Consider the following 12961-nt stretch of genomic DNA (forward strand, 5'->3'; position numbering starts at 1 on the left):
GTGTGCGTGTGTGCGTTTGCGTGCACGATAATACGGTGGTTTCCCGGCGGGCGGAAGGAGACGACTGAACACCGACCATTTGTTACCGCCGATTTGCGTTATTATTTATTTTTTTTTTTTTCTTGTCTTGCCGATAATGTAATAGATATTACAATATTATAGGTATACCTGCGATTTGTTATCCGACGTCGTGCGGACGGTATCGCGATTGATCGTCTCACGCCAGTCCCTTTGAACACCGAAACCTCGGTTATATTATTTATGTATATATATATATATATATATATTATATGTAAATAATAATAATAATAATACTATAATAGATATTGTACCGATTCCCCCTTGCGTACGTTCCCGATCAGCAATCTCTTAGACCGGATCGGACGCCGAGGGAGACGTCTGGTTTTAATGGTTGTTCTATCTTTGAAATCGCTCGGTGGGTGGCCTATTTTCATATGAAAATAATATATACGTATTATAATGAAAATCATTAAATACACAAAAAAAAAAAAACCAGTTATTGTATATTGGAAGATTCGCTTTCAGTCGTTTTTAAACCGTGACGGATAGACGCTACCGTTTAGAACAGACAAAAAATTAAACTTTAGAGGAATACGTTGTATATTATACAATATAATACACATTATATGTGTATATTATACGTGCTAGACAAGATGGAGAATCTCTGTATTTTTCTTCAGTTCTTTCATTCATCTCGTGTGATAATATTGATGTTTGAGATATTTTGATTCTTTCGAATTACGTACATTCCGTCAAGTTGAAAGTTAATGGTTATACATTTAAAATTAAATTAATATTAACTAAGTTAAGAAACTCGCTACTTTTTTTTTTTTTTTTGAAAATAAGATTTAATAATTTATAATTATAGCGTAAATAACGTGTTAACGCAAAGATAATTTTTTTTACGCAAACATTACAATTCAATCATTTTTTTTTAATAAACCATTAATTTTTAATTTCGTAATTTCAGTGATTGTATATAGTTATTTTTTTCATTCTACAGTTTGAAACAAGGGTGGCTGAAATCACATTAATAACTTAACAGAAATATCCAAGAAGATACAGACAATTACTAAAATATTAAAATGCATGATTATTAGATATTTAATTATGATATATTCATTTTGGTGGGCGTTGTTATTTATACAAATGTAGTGATAATATTATAATAAAATGTAATTTAATCTTTAAATATTTAATTGGTAGTTAATAATAATCTAATAAACATATAATGCTGTTATACGATATGGTATAAATATGCATTATTATAATGATAAAATACTAATAATATGATAAATTAAATATTTTCGAAAAAAAATGTTATCAACTAAAAATAAAATAAATGACTTTAATAGCCATAAAAAAAACGTATCAAGAAATATACTAAGTTATACTTACACAAACAGTCTCCGCTCAGAATCATTTCATAATTTCTCACGATATATCATTGAATTCCAATTTAATACAATCAAAATAGTGATGCGCCCGAAACATAATGAACATCAAAGCGGTTGTTCAATGTTTGTTTAATATATTTAATGTAATTTATGTTATAAATTATTAAATATATGTATTTAATAAAATAGTTCTGTTTGTATAAATACAAATAACAACATTTTTACGTCTAAATTATTATTTTGTAGTTAAAATATATAATAGTAGTTTACTCTGGAAGTTATTTGATGGATGTAATTATTGATAAAAACTAATAAGTAATAGTTTACCTACATTTGGTATTAAGTTAATCTATATTGCAGGAATGGTATTGTTTCTTATCGAATGAAAAAGCCAGTTAATTTGTAACTAGACGAAGCTTTAAAACATACCAATATTAGCTAAATTTTTACTTAACTTAACTTACATTTGATTATATTATCTTAACTTAATCAGTTGAGAAAAATCGCTACCTTTCTATGCATTAGCTACATTTTCCCGTTTTATAACTTTCATCAATTTCTAAGGAAAACTCTGTTTTAATATTTGTATTGACCACCGCCATTGCTACTGTATAGGTTTTCTCATTATTAATAAAATGCGTCAAAAGTCTCTGCGTTAAATTTATTTGGCATGATGTTCTACGAAAATTGGTCTTTGATTATTGAGGTTCGGGCATTCCGCTACAGGATAGAATTTCAACCCGTATGGACCGAATAGACTGAAGAAGATACAATAAAATGTTTGGGATTTCAAGATCAAATGAGACGCGCGTATTGGACCGGACCGTCCTCTAGCGTTTTGTAATAATATATTTAGTGTTGTATTATTTGAGTTTTGGTGATTCTAATATGAATACAACGATTCGCTTTTATTCCGTATTCGGTATTATTACAATTTTCATTTATTTCTCTGTTTTTAACTTAATGTTACGTAATATTATATTTTTCTCATATTAAACTTATTTCACGATGACAATTTGCTTCATTAAATGTATCAGAATTTAGCAAACTATCAATTATGATTTTAATCACTAAGATATTTCATATCTGTTAAATTGATTTAATTTCTATTTCAATATAATTAATAAATAATAATATCGATGTGCTCAGTTTTAAACTTATATTAAGAACATAACACGTATAATAGTTAAATGGAAAATAAAGTTGTTGAATACGTTCTGACTAAAAATATTGAATTTTTCTAAGAAAAACTGATTGATCGAATAATTATAAATACTCTTTAAATATATAATAACGATTAAACTTGAATTAAAAATATTTTAAATATATAATAACGATTGGACTTGAATTAAAAATATTTTAAATATATAAATATATATATTTAATTTTGAAATTATTCTTTTAATTCATATTTATTTATCTTTTTATGATACAATTAACTTAATTCAGTGAACTACTTTTATATTTAATTTAAATTCACTAATCGCTAAATTCTTCTTAGTCGTTTTCATTGAAACACACATTGTATGGCGGCACTATGTTCAAAAACTAATATTTACTACAAAAACATAGGAAAATATATGCACTCTAACATAAAACCTATATAAATGAAAATCATATTAATATTCTATCAGGCAATGCAACATTTGTTTTTGTTTTAAAATAATTTCGCGAATTTTTTATAGTATTAGATTCAGTAAAAGGTAACACATGTGTACCAATTTTAGTATCATAAAAAATGTATGCAAGTGATATCAATATTATACTATAATATTTTTTCAAAGGTTTAACACTCTGGTGCTTTAAGGTTGTAAGTAATTTTAATCATTTAATCATTTTCTTCAAATTATCGAACATTTTAAAAATTAATCTGTTTTAAGTAGGTACCATGTGTTATTCAATTTACAATATATTGTCGTATCAAGTGTTATGCAACTTTTGGAATATTTTAACTGCAATAAAAAGTGTTTCCTAAATTAGTAGAAATAACCTATAGTACGAAAACGCATAACTTTTTTTCGTATTGTTTAGTAATAGTTACAAAAAAACCACAAATTAATTTTTAATTAAATATCAATAGCAAATGAATCAAAGTCAGTTTTCAAACTCTGATAGCGTCTTCCTCGACTGTTTACTAAGTTATATATATATATATATATGTATCTATAAAACTTAGTAGGTATACATTTAAATGTTATGCGCATAATGTAAGAGTACCCGATAGTGTTAAGTACTAACTTTGTTACGTTCGGCATGTATATGGCTAATCTTATATCTCGTGTTTGATTATTATTATTAGCTTATACTAACTACTTTAATTAAATGTCGTCCACCTATGTCTAATTGGATTTCGGAAAAGACCATAGTTTTCAATGTTTTCATTACTTATCTGACCCGATATATGTATTGCATAAAAACCGTATCGACCTTCTTCACAACCATCTTTGAAACGATTTTATCATACCGGCGAAAGCAATATTATTTAAAAGGAAAAAGAAGTAGCAAAAGCAAACGAAACATATAAGACAACCAAGTAGACTCACGTAAGAAAATTATGTAATATTCACTTTTGTCAGCTGTAACAAGCCATCTACTGGCTCACGTTGTACCATCCTATAAAAATATATTCCTGGCCAAGTTAACATATCCCAACCCGTTTAAAAATGCACTAAGTGTATCACGCAATATCCTTGTGCACAACAAAGTAGTGTATTGCAGTGTGTTGGGCGTATAAAATAAATGTTACACGCGTCTTAAATTAGAAAAGCATTTTAAATTACTTTAATTTTCGTACAGTCGGGGTTCGATGCTATAATGCGTGTATTTATGTTGCACAATTTCCTTGGTCGAAAAGAATATATATATAGTATGTCGTATCCACTTATGAAATAGCTCATTCATGAAAACACGTGAAATGTATCCATTTAGTGAAAATTATGTTTTACTAAATTATATGGACATTTTTTGACCTTTTTATGGAATGGATGAAATTTATTTTATCCAATGTTATTATCAATACATACGTAAATAAATATGATAATAAACTCAGTTAAAGTGTATTATGATTAATTATAACTGATTATAACTCGTATAAATCATTATTAATAACATGCAATGATATCATTTTTAATTATTATGAATTTTGATTTATAACTTATCTAGAACTGTTTTATTTATTAGCTTTTTTCTATCTATATTCAAAAATATTGAGTTTGTTTAAAGATCAGCAATAATATTTTTTTAGTACCTACAAATTCAATAAATGTACATACAACAAAACATATCAATTTTAAATTATGTGGGTGATGTTTAATAATATAAATCATCAGTTGCTCGTAGAGTTGTTCTGGATCAACTATATTGGTTATAGGTAACAATATTACTGACTAAACTACATACACATATTCTTACTATTTTCAAAACTAACCGCAGAGAATACAGGGTTTTGCTCAACGATACAGTTCTAACCCGTTAATTTGGATTATATCAAGTTCGTACGCTTACGGATATGTACCGAACGTTCAGAAACTGTATTATATGTATTTGAGAGAAGTTTAGATCCATAAGAAGTTTGCACCTAAATTTAATTAGGTACACACCACGATCTTACATAACTCTAAAATAGGTGTAAAAAAATATTATTATAATTTTTTTTTAAATCAGCTAAAAACTCTTAGTACAAATAAAAGTTAAAATTCTTCCAATGACGAGGCTTCTTCATTCTTCATTATTTTATCAAACATATTTTCATTTTCTCATTTTTTTTTATTGTATGGACATATTTTAAGATAAAACATATTATTGCAATAAATTCAGTACGTCCTGTTAGCCATCACGGAATTTTGTTTCGCGTGTTACGGCGTTATTTACATACGTTGTATTAAAATTGCTTATACAATGTGCCGTGTTATAATATAAAATAAAAAAATGTTTTATGATCATATCTTAAGTTATATTTTGATTTTGATCTATGTGTAAAATATTGTTATGTCATTACATGTATCATTGTATGTAATAGTACATGAACCAATGAACGACCTATACACATTTTCAAAATGTTAACGTTCCACTTGAACTTAATAACATGGCTTATTTGAATTTCCTTATAAACAAAAACGTAGTACGTAAGTATTTACTTCTCTAGTCAATGAGATTCAATTGGAAACTAAATAATTATGAAGATATATCCATTTATTGGAGAGAAAGTAAAACCAAATACTGATTATTTTGTTATATAAAATTATTGTTTTTATTATCATTATAATATTTACGAAAAATGTTGGTGTTGTTTTGAATTAACAATGAGACGTCAATATCAAAATCATTATTTTTAACTCAATATATAATGCTTATATTAATTATATTTGTTTTTCCTCTAACCAAGAAATTATTTTTTTCGCGCATCACATGAATTATTATGTACCGACACTCTACACTATTATTAACGGCGATTTAATTTTGTAAAATTTTAAACATTTGTCGTGTTAGAAATAACCACACGATTAAAGTAAATTAAAAATATCTATATAACATCGATATTTTATTCGTGGTGCCGTCGTGATAAATATTCTAAAGTCGTTTGAAATTTTCCTCAAACTTCAGTGTATTCGTTTAGATCCGAGTATTATCCGAGGTCTATTCTTGATATAAAAGTAAAGTCTACTAGACGAGGATCCTAATGATCCCGATGATCGTGAATACTTCAATAAAATTTAAGTCAAGAGAAACAAAGGCAGAATAAATTATTATAAACTTATTGCTTATTGCAGTTTACATTTTATTTTCTATAAAATCTAAATACTTAAACAACATTTAACCTATTGAATGAAAAAAAATATTGATATTGGAAATAAATAAACTTAGGTACATATAAAATATATAAAATGTAAAACAAAATATAAAAATATTTTAAAAGTATTAAGCAAAGCAATATGGATAACTCGAACTATTGACTCTAAAAAATATAACATACAACAAATAAATAAATAAACATCTATTCTATCTAATATTGTATACTTATATATATATATATATTATAATTTAAAAAGTAAATTACTTTTTATTAAATATAAAATTTATAGTCATTTATATAATATTTAAAAAGCTTGACATTATACCAATTTTAATTTTACACTCGGCAGTAAAAGAGGTACACACAAATAAGGTAAATATTATACAAGGCACATTTTTATACAGATATTAGCATAAATATTCTGTCGACAAAAGATAAAACGAAACAAAAAATAATAATAATAATAAACGTTAAATAATATATACTTAGGTAATGCGTTTACCTTTATTACGCAAGTTATTCTAATGCAATTGAGTTAAATCGTACGGTACAAAAAATATATAATAAACTTTGATTCTTTTAAAGGTAAATAATCATAGTTTCGAAGGTTAGTACACTTTTAAAAATAATTTGATCGCATAATTTGAAAAAAATCAATTAAAAAAAAAAAGTGATGAAAATAATTTGTAGTTTTTATTTTTTTTTGAATTCCAGCATATTATAGTTTTTTATATTTTATTATTTTAATAAGTGTAAAAGAATGAAACAGGCAACCCACATAACTTTGGACCACTGCTCAGCTTATTTAAACTTTAAATACTTGCAATGTGTTTTTTATTTAAAATTACATAATAAAATACTAGTTTTAAATTGTATTTGTTTAAAGGTTTCAAAATTTTCAGAAAAATATTCTACTTGAAATATAAAATTAAAAATTAAATAACCTTTAAAGTGATAATGATGAAAACAAGTAACATTTTTATTTTTTTTATAATTAATTCATAATTAAAAATGAAAAATTATCAATGAAAATGTTTACCTTTAAAAGAACTATCACTGTAATAAATATTCAAATAATTTATTTGATAATTTGTTTTAATTTCAATGATTATAACTTTTTCCCAGTAATACACACTGTGTCCGTTAAAAATTATACTCTGTAACGTTGATTGGCCCGTAAAACCATCGTAGATTATTAATTTACGCGTTTTGACGTGAGAATATAAAAATAATTAAAAAAATATATATATTTATAGTAATATAATAATATAATATTGATAATTCTATCAAGTTAATTTTTTCTTTTTTTTTTTTGATGTGAAACATCTAATGGCGCGGTAGGGTAGTGAGACCGACTGTTGCGTGGCGACGCCCCACTCGTGGCTCGTCGGCTCAATTCGCCGAAGCTCGGCAAAAAAAAAAAAATAATAATAATAATTAAAAAAAATAATAATAATAATAATAATTTTCAACATTATTACAAAAATAAAATAATAATAATTTTCAACATTATTACAAAAATAAAATTGTTGATGTTTCACAACTGCCAGACGTCCCGAGATGGCTTAGTTTTTTTAGTATAACAACTCTATCAGTGCTCATTTTAACTACCATATAATTTGTTAGTATGTAAAATTGTATATAAGTTTCCAGGAAATGTTTAGACCGTTTTATAATTTTTATTACAATATTGTATTATTTTTTTAAACCTTCCACAAAGGGTCGTTGTAGCATAACTAACATAAGTGTTATAAGTATAATTCAATGACAATATAAACATTAAAACATGTGGTCGTACAATATACACACACACACAAATCGACGGTTAATGTAGAATATACAAATTTCAGTATCATAATAATATTAAGGATATTATGATAGCAGAATACATTTTGTGATGTTAGCTTTAATATTAGAGTAAATTTACCTATTATAAAATTTTAAAGGTAAGAATATTATCTAGAAAATGTCATATTATGCTTTTATTGATATTATCATATTTTTAAAGTGAGTTATAACTATGTAAAATATTACAACTTTAAAATATTCATAACTCACTTTAAAATAATAATATCAATAAAAGCATAATATGACATTTTCTAGATAATATTCTTACCTTTAAAATTTTATAATAGGTAAATTTACTCTAATATTAAAGCTAACATCACAAAATGTATTCTGCTGAACGCAAATTTGCTATGATCCACATTAGTAAGACAGAGACAACACATGCGGGTATAACGTTCTCTTCATGGATTTTCGGAACCATTCGATTTATAGCTCACGTGGTCCCGACATGTAACAAACGGATACAATGGTAAACGATTAAAATGTCACGTAAAAGTTTTGACAATCGATATATCATTATATCAACAATAAAAAGTAAAGAATAATAACAGTACTTGGTGAACACAGGAGGCTTCATATATTGTTTCGTAAAAGTCCGAAATGACGTGCCGGAAGTCAATTTGCTGTCGTTCATGGGCGAAACGCGCGCAGTAATCCCGTTTACTGATTTACGTTGGACCGAACAAAGATTGCGTGAGACACGTTCACGTTTCGGGTTTTTCGATTCCAACATTGATGAGTGATAAAATATAAAACTAAAAATGTGAATAAAATAAAGAGAAAACACGTCTTTGTTAAACCACTGTGTATTTAGACTCCAGTTAACAATGTCGATAAATTCATCCCTTAACTTTCAAAACATGAATAATATATATTTTTGATTTATTTATACTTATTTTTCAATTTATTTTCTAGATTTGAATCCTTACCGTAAAAACGTAAGATTTAATAATGACATGATTGTTGTGGCCTTTTACACGAGTCAATACCTCGGAATTTTACTCAAAAACCGGTATGAACTCGAATTATATTTCAAAAATGTATTTAAATAATTAGATAACTATATAATCCTGTAAATAATATGTGTTTAGGGAATTGGTTTATTGGAAGCCGTTCATCGATTTTGTGTTACACTTTACTAATAACTATAGTTAGTCGCGACAACCAACGAGTACCGAAAAATGTTTCTATAATTTAAACAATAAATAATTGTCATACAAAATTATACAGGATCATATTATATTAAATACATCGATATCATCAAATACATATAATAATAATGATGATGATGATGATGATGATGATAATATATCGATAATCATTAAAACCTTTTTTGAACGTACGAAGATATATTTTGCGTCGCTAAAACGACATATTATTATAATATAGAATAGGATTCGTTTGGTACCGCACTCGCAGGTCCGTCCTACTTTCAGTTATAAGATACCTTTGTGACACTACACGTGTTGTTATTAGAAAATCCTAAGACGTGGTTACATACACACATCGTATTACGTATTACGATAATTATCACGGCGGAGTTCACGCCATAAATTTGGATTCCTCTTGTACGCAGTATGTGATTACCGCGGGGAATAGAGGGAAAATATAGTTAGAAAAGAGAAATTCTTGATATCGACGTACAAGGATTTTCATATTGGGCGGACGGGAAGGGCACACAGCAGTGATGACACTGACGGCCAACGGTTGAAGATAATATAATTTACGTATTTTAATCATTATCACGTTTTAATAATTTATCTAACTCGTAGTCATGTCGCTTGGGACAATGAGATTAGGTATAATTATTTTACATCCAAATATTGTGCGGTCCCTTCGTATATATAATAAATTAAGTCTATATTTTTCGTTGTCTCGAAATCACATGCATACGTTATTGTTGTATACGATCAAACAACTAGAATTTTGCAAATATATTATTAAATTATATTGCGCAATTCACCAACCACGCTCATATCCATCTTTATTATTAAGCTGTAAAAATATTTATGTTCTATATTCTCTATTTCATACACTCAAGAATTAAATACCATATTTTCGAATACTTGATTTTTCTTTATCGTCTTGAACATGTCCAACATATATCAATGCAAGCTATTTTATTCTAATACAAACCACATAATTGTTTTTCTCCAAGCTGTTTATCAGATATTTTTTTAGAAATCTTTAATATAATTTGTAATTCAGACAAATATATTTTGAGTTATTTGAATGTACGTACTATATTTAAGAATTATTGCAATTTAATAAAGGTTTATGAATTATTAGACTTTGAATATTTTAAAATTATAATATAGTAGGTATATTATAATTATAATAATTATTAACAATTTTCAGAGAATGATAACTACTGACTAAAATACGGCTTTGTATTTAGGCGATCAAACACTAATATACAATATTTAAGTAAACGTTTGAGTATTAATAGCCGTTATTATATTAATATGGATTAATAAAGTGATAACTGATTAGATAGGTGTATGATGTAAATATTTACCATGAGAAAGACATTTCTCGGAAGACAATCTTGCTCCCAGGATTAGTTAACAGAGTTTAAGAACACAACAACTAATCTTTAGAACTCCAATTTAGAAGCATCTGCAGTTTAAAAAATAATCAAGTATTTAACGATTGGCATTAAACACATGTGATTTTTACTTCTTTTTAAACGGTATAAAAAATATATTATTATCGGCGAATCGTCCCGTATACACTTTCGCGTGGATTCCATCGAGCTAGACACTGCTTAATAATATTCCAAATTCCAATTGAATGCTGTTGGTTCAAGTTCACTCGATTTACTGCTCATATCACTGAAACCTAAAATATGCAAATCGCAGGCACATATAAACATTGTACGCACATATACCACAGCATTGCGAAGCGACCGTAAATTACATTAACTACCTAAAGTGTTATGACAATTTAATACCAAATATGTTCAGTTGAAAAGGGAATAACCGTAATGATCGTTCAAGCGAATGGCAGTCCTATATAAGATGTAAGAAAACAATGTTGAGACTACGTCGTGCCGTGAAAAAATACATTTCGTGAAACGCAATGTCCAAGTAAGTAGTCATTCAGTTTAAAAACTTCCGTAAGGTTGATTATAGATACAAAATTATCATATTCCAACGGCAAACACTCGTTATTTTGATACGGACGTAACCTTGCATCCTAAATTTCCTGAAATGTATTTTTCGAAAAAAATGGTGTTTATTTTTATTGTTAAAATAATACCTGTAATATACACAGTTGAAGAAACCCTGAAATTTTCCCAAAAGAACCGCTTAAGCATGTCGGAGAGAAACGAAAATACTGTTATTTGATTATTTTATATACAATTACATATTGTTGTTTATTTTTTTAACATTCGTAGAATGGAATATTGTACGGGTAAGCATATCAGTATAATGTTATACACGAGTAATCGGCTTTTACAAGTACTATAGATACTATTAGATGACTACTTAACTTAAAAAAAAGTATATATATATATATATATATATATAATACATATTCACAAATACACATTATATAATAATAATACCTATAATAGTACGTTATTATATTGTTATCATGAAAACATTTTTGTACAGACATAAAATACATTTAATATTGTGAATCACATTCCACCAGGTTATTAAATAGTAATTTAAGTATAAAGAAAATGTAAAAAATATTTTATTTCAATAAAATAAATTAAATGTACACTATCATATCGATATACAAACCACACGAGGTGTTTCATTCAATGGAAATTTAAACCATGTTCAGCGTCGAAAATTGCAAACTTACACGTTTAGGTTTTAATTCAAAACTTATAAATTCCAAACGTTTAAAATCGCCGTGATAAATAGTTTTGGTATTCACAAAATATATTTCAATGTAAATACGCTTGAAAGTCATGTCCTCCCGGCCTCTAAGGTGGTAAATTATTAGACTTCGTGTCTACTGATCATTCGAGAAACATAATAAAAACAATAACAACAACTCATTTTTATTGAGCAACTATGCGACAAAATAAAAACATACTGTTGGTATAATACAATAACACTGAACGACGAAGTTTAGGTTATTTTGCTTATAAAGTACGCTACGCGTGCAAGTTTTAATTTGAATACATATATTATATTCAGGGATCACGACAAAAGATCTGTTTTCTTTATACATCTCACGCGGCGTAGCGACGTACTGTGAGTACAGAATTTCTCTTCCAATTTCCAAAACAACGCCTTTGTACAGTTTATCTTTGGGTGTACAGACTCTCTCACATATTGCAAAGCATTATTATAATTATGATGGCGGATATTACACTTTGCCGTTTGTTTTTGCGTTTCGTTCTCTAGTACAAAAGTATAATGCGTAATATTATAATATTTTGACTGATCGTATTTTTTAATTTTTTAATTTTTTTTTTTTTTTTGTTGTTATCCTTATCGACTTATCAAACGATTAAATTAATACGGAATTTGTTAGTAAAAAAAAAAATTGCTCTCCAAAATATAATATGCTGTTAATAACAAATCGTGTGTTTGTGTATTTCAATCATAAACGATAAAATCGTTGTTTACATTTATTTTATTTTAAATCCAATTAAATTGATGCGATAATATAATAAATATATATATTATAAAAAATAAATTATTACTTGTTAACTGTATATAGCAATCACAAAAGAACATAATATTTTATTGCACATAATTAAAATTCATGTTCACAATCTGTGATTTTTACATTTCCGTTTTTACACATCATAGTGGTTTTGTGAGCTTTTGTTGTTCTGTATTTTAGTTTATTTATTTTAGTGTTCCATTTATTTTACTACTTATCAAATCAAAATATTAATTTTTTTTTTTTTTTTAATGTTTATGTAACTTGA

This window comes from Rhopalosiphum maidis, chromosome 1, assembly GCF_003676215.2.
Source record: "Rhopalosiphum maidis isolate BTI-1 chromosome 1, ASM367621v3, whole genome shotgun sequence".
Lineage (NCBI taxonomy): Eukaryota > Metazoa > Arthropoda > Insecta > Hemiptera > Aphididae > Rhopalosiphum > Rhopalosiphum maidis.